At 42.0% G+C, this 21,237-nt stretch overlaps 1 protein-coding gene across 3 annotated transcripts in view; it reads right to left on the minus strand.

Annotated features, from left to right (window-relative positions):
• LOC124524942 (retinitis pigmentosa 9 protein) overlaps nt 1-21,237 on the minus strand; it is a 192,175-nt gene that overhangs the window by 138,051 nt on the left and 32,887 nt on the right. The window contains exon 7 of one of the 3 annotated variants that reach the window (XM_047097394.1): nt 13,480-13,503. The exons of the other annotated variants lie outside the window; for them this stretch is intronic. The gene's annotated coding sequence lies outside the window, so the exon portion shown is untranslated. Of the gene's footprint in view, nt 1-13,479; nt 13,504-21,237 lie in introns of those variants that run through there. 3 annotated transcript variants of the gene reach the window in all.

Below are 21,237 nucleotides of genomic sequence, written 5' to 3' on the forward strand. Positions count from 1 at the left end.
CTAGAGAGAGGTATAGGTTTGTGTTGCTTCTTACACATTAGTTTGCTGGAATTCAAAGAAAAATATGAGGTTTGGCTTAATTTGTTAAAAACCTACATCTGGTGAGGGTAGAGCTAGTAAAAACATTTTGAATTAAGAAATTTTATGTTTCATAATACTGTACAAGAATAATCATATTCCCTTTTGTTGGACCAATCATACCAGAAAGCATGAATTATGCTGACTTATTGGATGGCTATAAAAGTTGTTTCTTTTTCATATTACTGTACTGAAACATACAACACACTATCCTATTTTTATATTAACTGCTTCTGCATTAGTTTGCTAGGGCTGCCATAATGAATACTACAGATTGAGCAGTTTTGTTTTTTTTTTAATTTTTTTTTTAACGTTTATTTATTTTTGAGATAGAGAGAGAGACAGAGCATGAATGGGGGAGGGTCAGAGAGAGGGAGACACAGAATCTGAAACAGGCTCCAGGCTCTGAGCTGTCAGCACAAAGCCCTACGCGGGGCTCAAACTCACGGACCGCGAGATCGTGACCTGAGCTGAAGTCGGCCGCCCAACCGACTGAACCACCCAGGCGCCCCCAGATTGAGCAGTTTAAATAACAGTAATTTATTTTCTCATAGTTCTGGTGTCTACATGTCCAAGATCAAAGTTTTGGTAGGTTTGGTTTCTTTTGTGGCCTCTCCATGACCTGCAGATGGCTGCCTTCTCACCATGTCCTCACACTTTCTTTCTGCCTCACATCTCTGGGTCTTTATTAGATCACCAGCTATACTGAATTAAGGCCCACCCAAATGATCTCATTTTACCTTAATTACCTCATTAAACGTCCTATCTCTAAATATTGTTAAATTCTGATCTCCTGGGGGTTTGACTTCAACATACGAATTTTAAGGGGCGCTTGGATGTCTCAGTTGATTAAGCATCTGACTCTTGATCTCAGCTCAGGTTAAGATCTCACAGTTTGTGAGACTGCACCCTGCCTCGGGCTCTGCGCTGACAGCAGAGCCTTCTTGGGATTCTCCCCCTCCCTCTCTCTCTGCCCCTTCCCTGCTGGCCTCTATTTCTCACTGTCTCAAAATAAATAAACTTAAAAAAAAAACATGAATTTTAACAGGACATGAGTCAACTTAATATCTTTTTTGCATTTTTTTATGTTTTAAAATTGATCTTTAACATATTTTAGTTCTTAGGGCACCTGGCTGGCTCAGTTGGAAGAGTATGTGACTGGATCTTGGTGTCGTAAGTTTGAGTCCAATGTTGGATGTAAGGATTACTTTAAAAAAATAAATAAATAGGGGCACCTGGGTGGCTCAGTTGGTTAAGCATCTGACTCTTCATTTCAGCTCAGGTGATGATCTCACAGTTCGTGAGATTGAACTCTGCATTGACAGCATGGGGTCTACTTAGGATTCTCTCTCTCACTCTCTCTCTGCTCCTTCCCTGCTTGCTCTCTTTCTCTCTCTCAAAATAAACAAACTTTGAAATAAATAAATTAAAAACAATCAAAATATTTTATTAAAATTTTTTTAATGTTTATTCATTTTTGAGAGAGAGAGAAGGAGAGGTAGCAGGGGAGGGGCAGAGAGAGAGGGAGACACAGAATCCCAAGCAGGCTCCAGGCTCTGAGCTGTCAGCACAGAGCCCAACATGGGGCTCAAACTCACAAACTGCAAGATCATAAGCTGAGCCAAAGGTGGACACTTAACTGACTGAGCCACCTAGCACCCCAGAAATAATAAAAATATTTTAGTTCTATATCCTTGTTATTTAGAATTTGTATTTGCTTTTTATTAAAATTTACAGGCATAAGTTTTGTTTTTGTTTTTGTTTTCAAAATGCTCAAAGTAGTTAGATTGAATCCAGACAGCTCTCTGGCTACTAAGAAAGCAAACTGATAACTCTGTTGTTCAATGTATATACAAATAGTCCGTTTTTCCTCATCCATTTCTTTTGTTTATAATGAAAACAGCAGAATCTAGGGGGGAAACTGAAAAAATAAAATTAAATAGGGAAAGAAGAAGAGTAAGCGAGATTAAACTGCACTGAACACTTAATACATTATTTCGAAGTATAATCTGGACTTTGAGTTCCTACCGAGAGAAGGTGGAAAGGCCTTCTATTCAGACAGTATACGGTTTCTCAAGGACTGGGTACTCTGTCCCCATACCTAATGATTGTTAAACATTATGGTTCCCCAACTATTTGGCAACATAAAGTAGTTATACCTCAGATATACTGCCAGAAAACAATTTCAAACCTACAACAACTCCACCTGCTTGGCTGGGTTGGATATAACCATCTAGATAACATATTGCCTACGCATACACACCTAAAAAAAGCTTCTCAACTGCTATGCCATGTGTGGAGGTTAACGGTATGCTAGGATGTTGCTTTCTCCCAAGGATGTAAACAAGAATCATCATTAGTGCATGTCCTAACAATAACAAAATCTTCTACTGAGATGTAAAGGTCTGGTAGATACAGTGGAGATTGAGATTTAGGATTGAGCAGTCTGCTAGTTGTATTTGATGCCCTGAGGATGTGTGAAAATGCAGAGAGAAGGTGGAATAAGAGAGAGGAAACATAAGGACCGTAACATAGAGAATGTGAACACTGAAGACAGAAATTTTAGAAGAGAAGCCAGTAAAAGACTTTAAGAAGGGCAAGCAGGAAAAAAGAAAAAAAAAAAAAAAAGAAGGGCAAGCAGAGAGGAAGGAGAATGAGGTGGGCTGGTACCTGAGAGGCAAGGTTTAGTGACATGAGGACTGAAGTTTCCATGCCATTAGCAGCAAGCGGTTCATTAGTGTTCTTGGTGAGGGTGGATGAGTGCACACGGTGGTAACAAAATCAAGATTTGCAGTGAGTGAAGGAGCAGGAGGTGGAGAAGCCTGAGTGTTTATGACCTTTTATAAAGAAATTTAGCTGTGAAGGGAAGAAGGGATGATGATGATTGGACTCCATATAAGTGAAGGGAAGTGGGAAATTACTGATTCTTCCATTAACTAAAGCAACATATAGCAGTTATTTACCTAATTAGTACCTATTCTCCCCTCGTTCTTGGGGACAGCATCCCACCTTATTATAAGTGACAACATGCCCTGCTAAAAGATAAGAGCTCCTCAAAATCCTTTCAGCTGTGGGTAACTAGTGAGATAGAAAATGATCTGAAACTGCAGGAGTTTTCTAGTATTACTCCTTCAGAAAAAGATCAATGACAGAGCAGAAGTTGCTGTGTGCACCATCTGCTCTGCTCTTTATCCTCTCCCATTACTTTCCCTACCTTTGTACTTGGAGCAGGAATCTTGGATCATGATGCAGGTTGAAGAAGGAAACCAGTGCTAAATTCCTAGCACTTAGTTGGAGTAGAAAGAGAAGACATTGGGTACTTTGTGATGCCAAGACACCACCAAACCAGCACTCAGGCAGTCTACCTCCAGAGTTCTTCATGTGAGAGAAAAATCTTTCTTCTGTTTCACCCACGGCAAATTCTGTGAAACACAATTTCTACCAAGTAATGCAGTCATCCCAAATTGTCAATGCTCCCAGCAAGTCTTATTCCTGCCCTCTTTTGAAAAAAAATCACGGTCGTCAGATGCTAAAGCACCAAAATTCCTGCCTTCAGGACTTCATTTCCCGCCTATCTCAGTAACTTTCTTCTGTCCGAGGCAAAGCATTGTAACCAGGCTTAGCTAACCTCACCTTGTGCTTCCTCAGAACATCCTCCTAACATCCTTTCTCTCTCCACTATAGGTAACATCTCCCTGTCTCTCCATTCTGGCCTTACAGATACCTAAATCTCTCGCTTTAAAAACAAAACAAAAAACTCACAATAATCCTTGCAACCCCACGACTCCCATTAACTACGATCCTAGGCCTTTCCTTTCTTTCCCATGCAAAAAAAGCGGAGTCCGTGTGTGCCAGCTTCTCTCTCCAACTGCTCATGTACCAGCCCACAGACGACTTCCCCAGGCCCTCTGTTCCTCACTCTCCCAACCCAGGGCGCCCTAACTGCCAGAGCCTCTGCACCCCTGCTTTTACTCTCCGCAGCGGTAGGGGCTGGAGCGCCCCTCCCTTATGAATCGCCCACTTTCAGGTCCACACGGTCCAGGCTAGCCTCCTCCTTCCTCTCTCCTTCTCCTCCGTCAGCTCCTCTTCCTTCGTGTCAGCGGTGTTAGGCCCAAGAAGGAAGGAGACCAGGGGCTCAGAGCAGGGGAGACAAGCTGTCTTCACCGAACACACTCAAATGGAAGGGACAGTCCGGGAGAGCGAATGGGACAGGGAACCGACCCGTCCTCTGGAAGCGCCAACACCAGGGCGTCCAGGCGCCGAAGCGAGCATGGTGCCGAAAACTGCTCCAAGGCTTCTCCAGGTGTCCTTGGGAGGAGCAGTCAGGCTCCGATCCTCGCCCAGGGCGCATGCGTGAGCCGTCTGTGGGGGGCCCGCACAGCGCGTGGAGCCTATGAAAGTGGGAGCCAAGGCCCAGGTGTCAGAGACGTTCCGGGTTGTGGAGGTTGGCTTAGAGCAGGTGGGCGTACCGAACACGGTGAGTGGTGGGGTTGGGTGCCGAGGGAGTGGAGGCGACTGACTTGCAGGACAGGGAGTGGGGTGTGAGTCGTGGGTAAAGAGAGGCTGGCTCCCCCGGGATGGGCTCCTCTGGACCGGGGAAGGGGCGCGGTGGGCACGCCCGAGAGGCTGAGGACGAGGGCGCTGCAGGCCAGGCCTAAGTGATGGCCCTGGAGTGGAGCTCCTGGGCACAGCCCGTCACGTTTGAGGCGCTGCGGCAAGTTCTCTCCTGGCCTCAGTCTTCACTCAGTGCTGCTGCTGCTGCTTGGGGGAGCCGAGACTTGTTTGTGCGAGATGCGGCTCGGGCTTGTGGGCAACGCTGCCCGGGTCCCCAACGCCGCGCAGCCCTGTGTCCGCGATCCCAGGCCAGCCAGAAGAGGTGAGGACCCTTCCACCCAGACTTGGAATTCTGAAAGGGAAACAGGAGAACTTCTCCGTTAACTGTACTGTATGGCACTTGAGTGCGACTGCCCCTTCCTAAATATGAACACCTGTCTTTCAGCCTAGGACATGAACGCCTCTTCAGAAAACGCACATTTCGAGGGCAGTAACGCCAGACCCTTTTTTTATGTGCACGCCATGGGCCAGCAGCCTTACCTGAGTCCGTGGTGCCAGAGTCCCACCTATAATCCATTCTCTGTTCCTGGGGCAGGTAAGAAATCCAAGAAGTTCAGTGCGGTTAGAGACCCTACCCCCTAAAGCAACGCCTGAGGTTTTCTAATACTTGAATCCATGATCTCCCTTTCCTCACTCTGTCCTGACACAGAAGAGATTATGGCAGCACATAGGGGCAGTGTTTGAAGTTCACCATTTTAATAGGTAACATTTGACTTCTAGCTATATGCTGGTTATTCTGCTAAATACTGGACGTAGGTTCTCTCATTTGACCTCAACAACCTGATGGACTAGGTATTATTACTGTCTTTGTTTCACAAATGGGGGAACTGAGGCTCAGAGTCTGGGACTTGCCCAGACTTACACAGGAGTCAAACCAAAATTTTATGAGACCAGTCTGGTAGAAGAAGTACCTTAGAGTTCCTAGTCCCTATAATTGTTTCAACAAGGCCTAAAAATTCTAAAAGCTTTTATGTGAGGTCAAAAAAGTACTCTGGGAGAAGAATGAAGAGGCTTAGCAGTTTGGAAGGTAGACATCTGGGATTTCATGCATTATAGGGTGGGAGGGATCTTTAGGCAGCACAAGAGGATCCATGGGGTGATTCTTCCTTCTCACCTCCAGTAGCAGAGAATGTTGAATCTACTCTTCTGTATGCTATACTATACATAAAACATGTTCTGTACTTTATGCAACTTGTTTTCCAGGTAGAAAATTTGGTGTGACAAGGAGTGCTTTTGAGTTTGTCATTGCTTCCAGCTGGTAATAGAATCTTTTTTGCTCTGCCTGTTAATGACTCCATCCTCCCTAACCCTTGGCAACCACTAGTCATTTTACTTTCTCCATAACTCTGCTTATTTCTGAAGTAATTTCAGTGAAGAATTGATCTTTCATATAATGCCACTCTTTATTCCTGATCACTTTCCTTGTTCTGAAGTCTGCTCTGTCTGACAGAAATAAAGCTTGTCCATTTCTTTCAATTAGTATTAGCATAGTACATCTTTCTCCATGCGTTTACTTTTCATTCCTGTCTTCTTATTTAATGTGAATTTTTTTGTAGACCACAGTTTATGCCTTTTAGTATGTCTTGTAATGTTTTCTTGATTGGTAGGTATTCTGTTGTAGTGCTCTTAAATAATTTAGGCCTTTAGTGATGTGTTAAGTTGTGGAGATGGGACAGAGATCATAGTTTTACAGTTATAGAAGGACTGTGATTTTAGGTTTGTGCCTTTGGACAATGAATTACACATATACTTCACCTTCCTCCTCCCATTGGGTAAGGAAGGGTGGCTAGGGTGGGTTTGAGATAAGTATTTGCCTAACCCCAAGGTCATTTAGGCCCTGGTTAACTAGCTTGTCCTGATATCTGGCTTGCTAAGAGTAGAGTTTTCCTGGCAAATGTCACAATGCCTCTTCTTTCCCACTCTCCCTGGGGGAAGCACAGAGAATTTTTCTCCTAGATTTACCATGAGAAATTGGTTGAGCTACTGTAGATAAAATTCAAAAAAGCAAAGGGTCCCCTTGAAGTTTTTAACTCTCAGATGTATTGACACTGAGCCTGAAATTGACAATAACAGTTCAGGTTTCCCTACCCTATCACTAGTTTCTGCAGAGTTTTTAGCTATTGGATTTGTGTTCCTGTAAATTGTGGTTATCTCCATTCACATCTCTCTCCAGCATTGGGGATAGTACTTTGTCCTATAACCTACTGCTGTGAAGGCTCTGAGAAGAGTTCTTGGTTTTTCAGTTCAGCTTTTTATTTTGTCCAGAGTAAGTGATTTCCAACCTTCTTACACATCCAGAATCAGGTGTCTACCACCTTTTTTTAATTTAAATTTTAGTTAAGATACAGTGCAGTATTGGTTTCAGGAGTAGAACCAAGTGATTTCATCACTTACATACAACACCCACTGCTTATCCCAACAAGTGCTCATTAAAAAAAAAATTTTTTTTTACTTTTATTTATTTTTGAGAAACAGTGAGACAAAGCGTGAGTGGGGGAGGGGCAGAGAGAGAAGGAGACACAGAATCTGAAGCAGGCTCCAGGCTCTGAGCAAGCGGTCAGCACAGAGCCTGATGCAGGGCTTGAACCCATGAACTGTGAGGTCATGACCTGAGCCGAAGTTGGACACACAACCGACTGAGCCACCCAGGCGCCCCTAACAGGTGCTCATTAATACCCATCACTCATCTAGCCCATCCCCAACCCACCTCCCTCCATCAAACCTCAGTTTGTGTTCTACCATTAAGAGTCTTTTGTGTTTTTTTCCCTCTCTCCTCTTTTTTTCATCCCTTCCCATATGTTCATCTGTTTTGTTTCTTAAATTCCACATATGAGTGAAATCGTATGGTATCTGTCTCTTTCTGATTGACTTATTTTGCTTAGTATAATACATTCTAGCTCCATTTATGTTGTTGCAAATGGCAACCTTTCATTCTTTTTGATGGCTCAGTACTATTTCATTGTATGTATATACCACATCTTCTTTATCCATTCATCAGTCGATGAACATTTGGGCTCGATGCATAGTTTGGCTATTGTTGATAATGCTGCTGTAAACATTGGGGTACATGTACCCCTTTGATTCTGTATTTTTGTATCCTTTGGGTAAATACCTAGTAGTGCAATTGCTATATTGTAGGGTAGGTCTATTTTTAGTTTCTTGAGGAACCTCCATACTGTTCTACAGAGCAGCTGCACCAGTTTGCATTCCCACCAACAGTGCAAGAGGGTTTCCATTTCTCCACATCCTCACCAGCACCTGTTTTTCATGTGTTGTAAATTTTAGCCACTCTGACAGGTGTGAGGTGGTATCTCATTGTGGTTTTGATTTGTATTTCCCTGATGATGAGTGATGTTGAGCATCTTTTCATATGTCTGTTCACTACCTGGATGTCTTCTTTGGAAAAGTGTCTGTTCATGTGTTCTGCCTGTTTCTTCACTGGATTGTATTTTGGGTTTTGGGTTTGATAAGTTCTTTATAGATTTGGGATACTAATAACCCTTTGTCAGATATGTCATTTGCAAATATCTTCTCCCATTCCATTGGTTGCCTTTTAGTTTTGTTGATTATTTCCTTCACTGTGCAGAAGCTTTTGATCTTGATGAAATCCCAGTAGTTCGTTTTTAGTTTCCTTTGCCTCTGGTGATGTGTCTAGTAAGAAGTAGTTATGGCTGAGGTCAAAGATTTTGCTGCCTTTCTTCTCCTCTAGGATTTTAATGGTTTCTTGTCTCACATTTAGGTCTTCCATCCATTTTGAATCTATTTTTGTGTATGGTGTAAGAAAGTAGTACAGTTTCACTGTTCTGCATGTTGCTGTCCAGTTTTCCCAACACCATTTGTTGAAGAGACTATCTTTTTTCATTGGATATTCTTTCCTGCTTTTTTGAAGACTAGTTAACCATATAAGTTGTGGTGTCTACCACCTTTTAATGTTAATTAGATATGCAGTACACAGTACTGTACAATTGAAATAGAGGGCTAAATTGACATATTAAGTGAGATATACAGCATTTGTTTTTCTCTGTCGAACTAATTTCTCTTAGAAAATGCCCTCAAGGTCCGTCTATTACAGAATGATGGGCTTTCTTTTTCTTCTTTCCCTTCTTTCCCTTCCCCTCCCCTCCTTTTCCTCACTATCTTTCTTTCCTTCCTTCCAAGATTTTGGTGGCAGTTGGAAAGGCACGTGGAAGGAGAAGTCCCAGAAAAGGGAAGAGTAGTTGACCTGAGGGGGAACCCACATATGGCTAGAGCCTATAGACTTAGTGGGAGACTGAGATGATACAGTGACAAACCAGATAATGAGGCATCCTAAGGGATGGGGTCATTGTTCCTCATCTCCTGACTGGCAGTGATAAGCCCTTCAAATACTCTCTGGAATGAGGAGGAATCACAGTTGAGTCATAAAGATAATTCTGGTATGGGCGCCTGGGTGGCTCAGTTGGTTAAGCATCTGACTCTTGATTTTAGCTCAGGTCATGATCGTGAGATTGAGCCCCACATTGGGCTCATGCTGACAGTGCAGAGCCTGCTTGGGATTCTCTCTCTCTCCTCTCTCTCCGCTCCTCTCTCTGTTCTCTTTCTCTCTCAATAAATAAACAAACTTAATTATAAAAAAATAATTCTGGTAGTAGTGTGGATCACAAATCTATGATAATATATCAAAGAGGTGGGTCAAGGAAGTTACTAGTAGTTACTGAGGTAAAAATGTGGGAGATCACTTAGATTTTACTGGTTACTGGGAGACAAAAACCCAATTCTAACATCTATGTTTTTGCAAAGGGTGACTCCTGTGGTGGATTCTGGTGGCAGGGACGTCCTATTAAGGTATTTTGTTCCACCATATGCTACAGTACAATATGTATGGTGGCAAGTTATCTGTCTCTTTAGGTATATGAACTTCATCCTGTTGACTTCAAACCTCTGTAGACAATCTTGAACTCCAAGCTGAGACTTGTCTGCTTCTTTTCAATAAGAGAAGAACCCTTATATGAAGGTTGTATGTATAAACATACATTATAAAAATGTATAAATACATTAGGCCAGGTCCAAGAGGCATTTTGATGCAGTACAACAGTGAAATTGAGTTCATAAGATCAATCTCACCATATTGAATAAATTGCCTTGTGAATGCTGATCTGAATAGAACTATTGCTTTTATATATTTAGAAGTTTTTTTTTTTTAGAGGTTATATCTTAACTTCATTTGTCATTTGTATATACCTTTCCCAAAATGAATTTATACAAGAGAAATGTGTCTGGAATTATTGGCACCATTGCACTGCTTACTTCTGTAGAATGGAAAATGGGGAAAGATGTGTCTGTGAGGGAATAGTGCTGAATAAATAGGTTTAGAAATGCTCATACAAAGGACTTTTGTTCTTTACCCTGTAAGACCTGAAGTGAATTATTCTTTCTTCAGCAGTGACTATGCTGAATTATGCTTAGTGGGTGCTTGGTCTCTTTGAAAAAGAGCTGCTCTAAGTAGGGGTGATTTATGATACACTATCTGATGGCCTGGCAACCAACCAGTCAGATCAGATGCTCGCCATTGTAGCGAAGGAGGGTGCTGGAGGCCCCACTGTTCTGGTCATTGCCCTTTCACTTGTAAAATCCTGAGGATATCCAGGGAGAAAGTGGGGCCATTAGCTGCCAAAAGACATGGAAGAAGCCATATTTTAATCACTGGTGTGGCCACATGGCTACGTACTGGCTGAATGTTGGGACCGGCTGCAGGAGACAGAGTCACTGACTACTGTATTCTCTTTCCAGGTTTCAGAAATGGAAGTCTGTATTTTCCATATTCAGTGGTATTCAGTGAGTATCCTGGCTTCCTTGTTCCTCAGTCACCATTGCCCATTACACTTAACCGACGACCTATGTTTTATAACACGGCACAGTTCCAGCACTCTAGTGGCTATGGAAAGAAAATGAAAACAAGAGAGACTCAGACTGAACCTCAGCAGGCTGAGAACATGACTCAGAAACAAGGCACCCACTCAGAAGGTGATATGGTGACCAGTATCCCTACTTCTAATATTGACATAGAAATGGATGACATTCCTGAAGAAACAGATGGTGTTTTGTCTTCTGTTGCCCAGAAGAGGGAGCTACATGGTAAGAGCCCTTCTAATAACCGCCTGCATAGGACATCACCTCATGGAAGCTATGCATGTGAGAAAGAGAAAATGAGGCTAGAACAGAGCAAAGGATCCCCTGTAACACAGTTCTGGAAGACTTTGAAGGAAACTATGCGTTTGTATGACCTAGCTTATGGTAAAGCCATGCCAGAGAAGATGGTGCAGCACAATAGGATTTCACAGAGTTCTTGGGAAAGTAGAACTTTCCCTCATGAGGGTACAGAGGCCATTACATGTAAAGATGAAGAAAGCACTGTCTGGTTGGAGCAGTGTCATGATGTAAGACATGATGATGTGGTAAAGTTGGGCTCCACCATGAACATGAACTTGGGTAAAGAAAAAAACTATGCAACTGCTCCCCAATCTCCCAATGAAGCAAAAGACAGAGATAGAATCCAGGATACCCTGAACTCAAATCTGTGCCCATCTTCTGGAGATGGCTACAAGCTCCAGCAGGAAAGGTCACTCTGTTCCAGCAATAAAGCCATTGAGGACCTGAGCCTACAGTCCAAATCCCAGAGTCCCCTTAGCATTGGGGAAAGCATGCCCGACAATGGTAGTGGGGGCCATGGCTTCCCTGTGAATGTGGATGAAGTTCACATGATACAGAGCAACAGCTCCCCTGAGAATTATGTTCCTCCCCCTATCTTGCTGGCCCAGTTCAACCAGGCTGATGGAGGCATTCAGTGTGATACGAGCCAGTGGCAAGATGAAGAGCACAATAAATCTCCCGAGTCTTCACCAGAAAGCAGAAAGGCAACACAAGAAAAGTCAGTCAGGTGTGGGAAATCGGATGAAGTGGTGGAGAGGGACAGCTACACAAAGTATGTCCCTAGCCCTGCTAGGTTGGCCCAGATGTACAGCAAAGGGATGGATGAAGGGATTCAGTGTGATATGATCTGGTTGCAGGATGCAGAGTTGGAGAAATCCCCTGAGCAAATGCCTTACAAAGATGAAGAGTCATCACCAGACTGCAGAGCTAAAGGATCACAGAGAAAGTCAATCAGGGATAGGAAATTGAACACAGATGAAGAAGAAGTAACCATGAATGATGAGATTGAGGAAGAGTATCATGAGAGCTTCAAAAAGTGTGCCAAGATTAAAAAGACTGTGAAAGACAGGAAGCAGAAAACCCTGAACAACTCCTTGAGTGGTAACAGAGTGTATTTATTGAAGAAAAATGCTACCTTGAACACTGTACTTCCCGAGGATTTAGAAGACTGTGAATTGGAAGAGGAAGTTGAAGATGAAATGTATGTGGTGGAATGCCTCTTTGAAGAGGTTAGTCCACGAGACCCTGTGAATTCCTTGAAAGGAAGGATTTTTTGCAAGGCCAGCAGGATAATCAGGATGCCACCTGAGTGGTCTCTCTCTCCTCAACTTATCGTCTGGCCCACCAGAAATAAGGACAGGTTAAAGCATGTTGAATATGAGAGCATCCCTATGGTATATGAAGTGACAGGACAGGATGGCAGGGTCCAAAGGGAACGTATGATGGCCATGCAGAAGGGACTGGAGTCTAAGACAGCCTCTCACAAGTCATGGGAATGTAAGTGACTAATGGGCTGATCCTATTTGATGGTCTGTGGTGGTTCCATACTGCATCCTGGAGGCAAAGGCAGCCGTACATCAATAGTATATAGATGCCCATGTGTGCAGGATTGGCAGAGATCCCAAGTCTGAGGTCCTGCATTCCAGGAAATTGTAATGTAATTTGAAATAAAGAGCTGTAGCAGATGATGGAGAGCTGGTTGGTCTTAAAGGACAGTGGGGTTGAGAGAGCAAAGGAAAGATGGACTTTGAGGTAGGTGGTTGCTGAGAATGGGCAGTCCATGTGGAGGCAGTGAATTGTGATACAAATTTGGGGACTGTGGTTTGAAGAGGGAATGGAGACAGCAGCATGAGCTTATCAAAAGGGCAGCCAGGGCAGGTCAAGTGTGTTCCAGGGATTGAGCTTGAGACCAGCCAGGCAGAGGGGAGACCTGTGATGAGTTTAGAAGGTAGGTCTAAACAGAATGGGCTAAAGTAGTAGATATTTTCCTTTCTAGATGTTTTTCCTCTAGGCAATAAGGAGGTGCCAAAGCAAACTGGATAAAGGACAGGAAGAAGTATGCTCTAGGAATCGTCAGCTGGCAGTACAGTGTAGGAGGAATTTGAACTCTGCCTATATGGCTGAAACCCCTGTATAAAGTCAGTTTAAGTGAACATTGGATATAAAGTGAGGAGGGTCTTAACACCCATGGTAGTAAAAGATTTATATCTAAGATCTGGGGCTCCAGCTTGAGTACTAGTGAAAGTGGTAACATCTGTGGAAAAGTAAACTTGGGAAGGGAAGTTATTTTGCTTTCCTGTGTGGTTGTTGGTGGGAGGACTGGACCAGCAGGTCATGCACACCTGGTTGAAGGTGGGATTTGGTCCACCGTATGTTTAGGGAGGGGGCTCATATGAGTGCGAGGACCAAAGTAGAGCCTGGGGGATGATTATATGTGGGGTGCAAAAATGAAATGAAGCAGGTAAGGGAGAATGGGATGCATAAGGGCCCCCAGAAAATTTAATTAAGTTCCAGTCTTAGCTCCTAAACCAGAACACTGGCCATCTTACCCTTAGTCTTCTTAAGGTCTCATTTGCCTCTCCTCAGTGTGTAGGAATTCATTTTTTCCATCCTATCACAGCCCTGTTAAGAAGACAACTTTTTTTTTAATGTTTATTTTTGAGAGAGAAAGAGAGAGAATATGAGTAGGGGAGGGGCAGAGAGAGAGGGAGACACAGAACCTGAAGCAGGCTCCAGGCTCTGAGCTGTCAGCACACAGCCCAACATGGCGCTCAAAATCATGAACCGCAAGATGTAACCTGAGCTGAAGTCGAATGCTTACCAACTGAGCCAGCCAGGTGTCCCTGAAGAAGATAGCTTTAATTTACTTTTGGATATGCATTCAAGATGGTAATTTTCAAACTGAATTCTCTAAATTATGTTTACTATTGTTTTTGCCAAATGATTTATATTTTCTGGCAAAGGATGTAGAATGATCTAGGATAGTATCTTGAACAATAGGTTTTTCTTGAAAGATGTGCTTTTGATTTGTTTTTTCCATTGGCTTTTAAGCAATTTGGGTTATGGTATGAATCATTTTTTCCCTCAGGTAACTGTGAGAGAAGGAAAACCAAAGTACCTTACAAAGTTTCAAACAGATTTGATGCAGATGCTGTAAAGTTGAGGAAACAGCCAGCAGGCACAGAGGTTGGTACCTATATTCTGTCTGTTTTCATGTCTCATTGATAGGGCTTTGTTTGGGGTGTCATACTCAGTGTGTATTCTTTTTTTTAAAAAAAATTTTTTTTTTCAACGTTTATTTATTTGTGGGACAGAGAGAGACAGAGCATGAACAGGGGAGGGGCAGAGAGAGAGGGAGACACAGAATCGGAAACAGGCTCCAGGCTCTGAGCCATCAGCCCAGAGCCTGACGCAGGGCTCGAACTCACGGACCGCGAGATCGTGACCTGGCTGAAGTCGGACGCTCAACCGACTGCACCACCCAGGCGCCCCACTCAGTGTGTATTCTAACCTCTAAAAGTAACACAGCTTGTGGGCAGTGAAAAATGGCAGCATTCTAACTGGGTAATAGATCCTTACTTACATGTAGTTTGGAGCCAAAGCCTTTCAAATCTGTGGAATGTCTTTTTTTTTTTTTTTTGAATGATTAATTTTTATTTGAGAGAAAGCATGAGCAGAGGAGGGGCAGAGAGAGAGGGACAGAGAGAATCCTACATAGGCTTTGCACCATCATCACAGAGCCTGATGTGGGGCTTGATCTCAGGAACAATTGATCATGATCTGAGCCGAAATCAAGAGCCAGACACTTAACTGACCCAGGTGCCCCTGTGGAATGTCATTATTATGTCAGTTTTCCACATTTAATTCCCAGTACTGTTAATGGTAGTCTATTTGGATTATATGGGATTTTGTAAGTTATCTTGGTAGTTTCACTCAAAGTGTCCCAGTTTAGAGCTGGTAGAGTTAGGTACTGGAAGTTCAGGTTCTCCCTTAAGGGGCTAGGAGCATGACAGGCTTCTCTTTACACTGAGTCTTGCATTGAGTATCCCTGCCACACCTTCAACCCCCGACCCCTGGGGTGTCGGGGAGCAAGAGGTTATTGGCCCTTCGACTGGGCTGTTCCTGCCTTGCAGTGGTCATCAAGTAAAGACTGATAAAAGCAAAAATGTCATGACTTTATCCTTAAAATGGAGTGTTAAGACCTTAGCGATGACTCTCACTATATCTTGAGTCTGTTATACAACCAATTTAAGAAAATGTATTATGTGATTTTTATTTCATAGGAAAGAAATTTCTGAGTTCCAGCTACATAGAAGAGCTAAATATTACATCACCACGACAGTTTAGAACCTGATTATCCCTTGATTTGAACTAATAAAGCTATTATAACTAGAAGCAAGAAAATGTGATATTATAAAGTCTTTAGAATTAAAAGGTATAAAATAGCAAATAAATTGAATTGCTTATGTGTGTGATTCTCAACATTTTCTTCTCCAAAAATGGCCATATTATCAGTAACACCAACAATAGAATTGAGTTATTCATGAATATTCCTGCCATGTATATTACTGTCTTATAATCTCTAGGGACTTTTAAATATGGGGAAAAGTATGGTAGAGCTGAGGACAGAATAAATAGATAAAAGATTCCCCATAAATAGGAACTACCTGAGGATAGAGACCATACCTTATTCATTTTGTATAAATGGAGAATGGGCATATAGTAAGTCCACTGATGTGTATATCCAGGTGTGGTTTGAGTAGTGTGTTCTGTAGTTATGTCCAGTGTATTCCTTGAAACAAAGGAACCTTTAGGGAAATGATTTTTTTTAATGCTTTTAAAATATAAGACCTATCTGGTCAACTTATAATCAATATTCTGTCAATAAATGGTGCAAGTTAAATATGAGTAGGTATCAAAAAGATATATATGTGGCTGAATATTCCCAACTTTTGAAAGAATAAGGCATGGTAGCATTTATGGTGTTGCAGATGTGGGATTTTACTGATGTGTGACCAAGAATGCCTCCAGATAGGCATATATGAGGATACATGGATGGTACCATCCAGTGTTGTCTCTAAGGTAAGCTCTATGAACATGTACTTCCTGTATTTGTAATTCCTTATACTAACCTAATACTTCTGTAGATATCATAGTGGAGGTAAGCAAAAGGTAGTTTTCCAAGGGCAGTTTTATGTAAAGATATGTGTTTGCATAATTTCCAGCTCAGGACTGCTTTAACTCCAGCTCTGGCCTGTGTACCCACTCATGGCTGGATAAGGTTATCTGCTTGTATACCCAATGTGCTGTTATCTCATGGTATTATACATGAAGTATAATAACAGGTGTACTTGTTGCACCTTAGAACCATGGCATACATGTTTTGTGCCACTGATAGTTGCTATATCCTCTGGGGCATATCCCCATTAAGAAGTTAATTTTTTTAGGTAACTAATACAGATAACAGTTTTCTATACCCCTCCCCCCAGCACACAGATTGTGTCATGAGGTCTGCTACATGTTAGAGCCTTTGACCTCACTACAGTGCCCTCTGTACATCCCCTCACACTATAAAATCTGTGGACTGAGGTCTGGACTTTGTGGAGAGTAGTTGTGTAGCTCCCTGGATCATTCCTTACTTGATCCCCTGTCAGTCAGTCACCCTAAGTAAAACTCTGTAAACGGTATGGTGTTGCTTGCTTTGTTTTTTGGTTTCAAAGTACTTTCTCAGTTTTGGGGGCTAATTTACTGTCCCTCCTCCACCTTCTAACACCATGGGTGGGGTTGGTACTGGGGTGGTTGAGTGGATGGATACAAGTGGCGCAACTGGTACTTCCAAATCATGTTCCAGCTGGAGAATCTACCAATTCAATAAAATTGAACACCAATTTGTCGTTCAGTGTTGGAGGCTGAGGATACAACAGGGAACGTGGTCTGTGCCATCAGGAAGCTTCCAGATAGTGGGCAGTCAGGCAAGGAAATAGTCACCTTAGAGTGTGATATGTGCTTTGGGTATTGAGAAGCACACAGGAGGAGCAGCTGAGGGCTTCTGAGAGGGATCAGGCTAGGCTTCTGACTCAGAACTGAGGTGGTTGGTGGCACCATTTTTAGAATGAAAAAAATGCTGATGGGTATCCTGCTTGAGAACAGGATAGAATGATGGAATGCTCACAGGATTCTAAGTGAAAAAGTCTAGGGCTCAGGAGAGTGTTCAGGGCTGTCATCATCAGAATATTGACACTTTAAGGTCATAAAAGTCAATGATAACACAGAAGAGTGAAGAGAAGGTCTAAGTCACAACTATGAGAAATAGTGATATTTAAAGGACTGAGGCCAAGAGTTACATGGGAGAGGAAGCAGGAGCAGCCAATGAGATAGAGCATCTGGAAAATGTCATGAAATCTTTTGCTAAGGATCTTTCATGAAAAAGTGGTCAACAGTGTCAAATGCTAAAAAACAAAAAAAAGAGAAAGGATTTGTTAGATTTGATAACCATGGCAGTGCTGATGGTCCTAGCGAGAGCACTGCTAGGGATATTTTGTACTGAATTGTATACCAAGCTTCATATGTTGAAGTCCTAACACCCAGTGTGACTACATTTGGAGAATAGGATCTTTAAGGGAGAGATTAAAGTTAAACGAGACCATAAGACTGGGTACCTGATCTAGTAGAACTGTTCTTATAAAAGAGCAAGACATAACAGAGTGCTCTCCCCATGAGGGCATAGAGGAAAGGCCAAGTGAAGGCTCGGAAGGTGGCTGTTTACAAGCCAGAAAGAGTCCTCTTACCAGAAATCAATCTGCTGGCACTTTATGTGGAACTTATAGCTTCCAGAACTGTGAGAAGATAAATCTCTGTTGTTTAGGCCACCCATTCCTTGGTATATTGTTATGGAAGTCCAAGTGGAATAATCTAAGAGGTACATCCAAGACCACAATGGGTAAGGAAAAAAGAAAAGTACGTAAAAACAGCAAATACCATTGACCTTTGAACAACACAGAGGTTGGGGTGCCAACCCTCTTTGCAGTTGAAAATCTGAGTATAATTTAACTCCCCCAAAACTTAACTACTAATAGCCTACTGATGATTGGAAGCCTTAACAGATAACATAATTAACATATTTTATGTTGTATGTATTATATACTTTATTACAGTAAGACAGGCTTAAGTGTTAAGAAAATCAGGGAAGAGAAAACACATTTTCAGTACTGTATTTATTGAAAAAAAATCTGCATAAGTGGACCCACAAAATTCAAACCCATGCTGTTCAAGGGTCAACTGTATAGGCAATTCTTTCAAGATACTGCTCAAGCAATGACTACCAACTCAGGCTGTTTCCATAGATTTTATTATTAAGCCATTTTATTGAGGTATGATTGGTATACAAAAAGCTCTACATTGGTATATAATTTGATGAGTTTGGAGATAGGTATACACCTATGAAAATATAAAATACTCCCCACGATCTATGCCATAAATCTTCAAAAGTTTCCTATTTTCTTTCAGTATACATATACATACACAGTATGTTAAAAACATAAGATCTAGGGGCACCTGGCTGGCTTGGTTAAGCATCTGAATTCAGCTCAGGTCATGATCTCGTGGTCCGTGAGTTTGAGCCCCGCGTTGGGCTCTGTGTTGACAGCTCAGAGCCTGGGGCTTGCTTTGGATTCTGTGTCTCCCTCTCTCTCTGCCCCTTCCCTGCTTATGCTCTGTCTCTGTCTCAAAAATAAACATTAAAAAAAACATAATATCTTCCTTTGTAAAATTTTAATTATATAGTATTGTTAAGTATTTGTTCTGTACTATAAAGTCAATTTCTAGGACTTATTCATCTTATATAACTAAACCTTTACTCTTTAATATCTTCCTTTTGTCTCTCACTCAAGCCCCTGGGAACCACCATTCTACCTTCTTGTTTCTATGGGTTTGACTATTTTAGATTCATCCTGTAAGTGGTATTTTGTCATCATGTAGTATTTGTCTTCAGTGTCTGGCTTACTTCAGTGAGCATAAAGTCCTCCTGTTTCATCAATGCTGTCATAAATTGTAGGATTTTCCTCTTTTTTTTTTATGGCTGAATGATACTACTTTGGATTTATCCATTTATCTGTTGATGGACATTTTTGTTGTCCATATGTCTTGGCTATTGTGAGTAATGCTGCAAGGAACATGGGAGTGTAGTACCTCTTCAAGATCCTGAATCTACTATCTTTGGATATATACTTAGAAATGGGATCACTGCATCACATAGGAACAGTAGTTCCTATATGGATTTTGGCAGCAGTCTCACCCATTTACATTGCCACCAAGAGTGTACAAGGGTTCTCTTTTCTCCATATCCTCACCAATGTTTATCTTTTTTCTTTGATGATAGCTATCCTAAGAAGTATGAGGGGATACCTTTCTGTGCTTTTGATTTGCATATCATATCCCTGATCAGTGATGTTTTTGTGTACTTGATGGTTATTCTTTGGAGAAATGTATATTTAATTTCTTTGTCTATTTTTAAAATCAGCTTGGGGCGCCTGGGTGGCGCAGTCGGTTAAGCGTCCGACTTCAGCCAGGTCACGATCTCGCGGTCCGTGAGTTCGAGCCCCGCGTCGGGCTCTGGGCTGATGGCTCAGAGCCTGGAGCCTGTTTCCGATTCTGTGTCTCCCTCTCTCTCTGCCCCTCCCCCGTTCATGCTCTGTCTCTCTCTGTCCCAAAAATAAATAAACGTTGAAAAAAAAATCAGCTTGTTTTCTTGCTATTGAGTTGTAGGAGTTCTTTATATATTTTGCATATTAGCCCTATATCAGATATGTGGCTTGTAAATATTTTCTCCCGGTCCATAGGTTGTGTTTTCATTTTGTTGATTGTTCTTTTGCTATGCAAAAGCTTTCTTACTTGCTTGTAGTAGGTGTCATATCCAAGAAATCAGTGTGAAGGCTAATGTCAAGAAGATTCTTCCTATATTTTCTTGTTTTCATTTAATGTTTGTTTGTTTATTTAGAGAGAGGGAGAGAGAGAACCCCAAGCAGGCTCCATGCTGTCAGCCCAGAGCCCGACCTGGAGCTCAGTCTCATGAACTGTGAGATCATGACCTGATCTCACAAGAGTCAGGTGCTTAACTGACTGAGCCACCCAGGTGCCCCATTTTCCTATGTTTTCTTTTCTTTTTTAATGTTCATTTATTATTTTTGAGAGAGTGTGAGAGTGTGCTCAAGTGGGGGAGGGGCAGAGAGAGAGGGAGACACAAAATCCAAAGCAGGCTCCAGGTTCCACACTGTCAGTGCAGAGCCCAATGTGGGGCTCAAACTCAAGAACCATGAGATCATGACTTGGACAGAAGTTGGATGCTTAACCAACTGAGCCACCCAGGTGCCCCTCCTATATTTTCTTTTTTCAATTTTTAATTAATTTATTTTTTTAATTTACATCCAAGTTAGTTAGCATATAGTGCAATAATGATTTCAAGAGTAGAATCCCATGATACATCACCTACATATAACACCCAGTGCTCATCCCAACAAGTACCTTCCTCAGTGCTCCTTGCCCATTTAGCTTATCTTCCCACTCAAACCCCCTTGAGCAACACTGTTTGTTCTCTGTTTAAGAGTTTCTTATGTTTTGTTCCCCTCCCTGTTTTTATATTATTTTTGCTTCCCTTCTCTTATGTTCATCTGTTTTGTATCTCAAATTCTACATATGAATGAAGTCCTATGATATTTGTCTTTCTCTGACTGGCTAATTTTGCTTAGCATAATATCTTCTAGTTCCATGTTGTTGCAAATGGCAAGATTTCCTTCTTTGTGATTGGTGAGTAATACTCCATTGTATATATATGCCACGTCTTCTTTATCCATTCATCTGTTGATGGACATTTGGGCTCTGTCCATACTTTGGCTATTGTCGATAGCACTGGTATAAACATTGGGGTACATGTGCTCCTTTGAAACAGCACTCCTATATCTTTGGATAAATATCTAGTAGTGCAATTGCTGGGTCGTAGGGTAGTTCTATTTTTAGTTTTTTGAGGAACCTCCATATTGTTTTCCAGAGTGGCTGCACCAGTTTGCATTCCCACCAGCAGTGCAAAAGAGATTCTCTTTCTCCACATCCTTACCAACATCTGTTGTTGCCTGAGTTGTTAAGGTTAGCCATTCTGACAGGTGTGAGGTGGTATCTCATTGTGGTTTTGATTTTCATTTCCCTGATGAGGAGTGATGTTGCGCATTTTTTCATGTGTCTGTTAGCCATCTGGATGTCTTCTTTGGAAAAGTGTCTATTCATGTCTTTTGCCCATTTCTTCACTGGACTATTTGTTTTATTGGGTGTTGAGTTTGATAAGTTCTCTATAGATTTTGGATACTA

This window comes from Lynx rufus, unplaced genomic scaffold (assembly GCF_022079265.1).
Source record: "Lynx rufus isolate CCGP_SWC_20201006 ecotype Redwood Valley unplaced genomic scaffold, mLynRuf1.p SCAF_4, whole genome shotgun sequence".
NCBI lineage: Eukaryota > Metazoa > Chordata > Mammalia > Carnivora > Felidae > Lynx > Lynx rufus.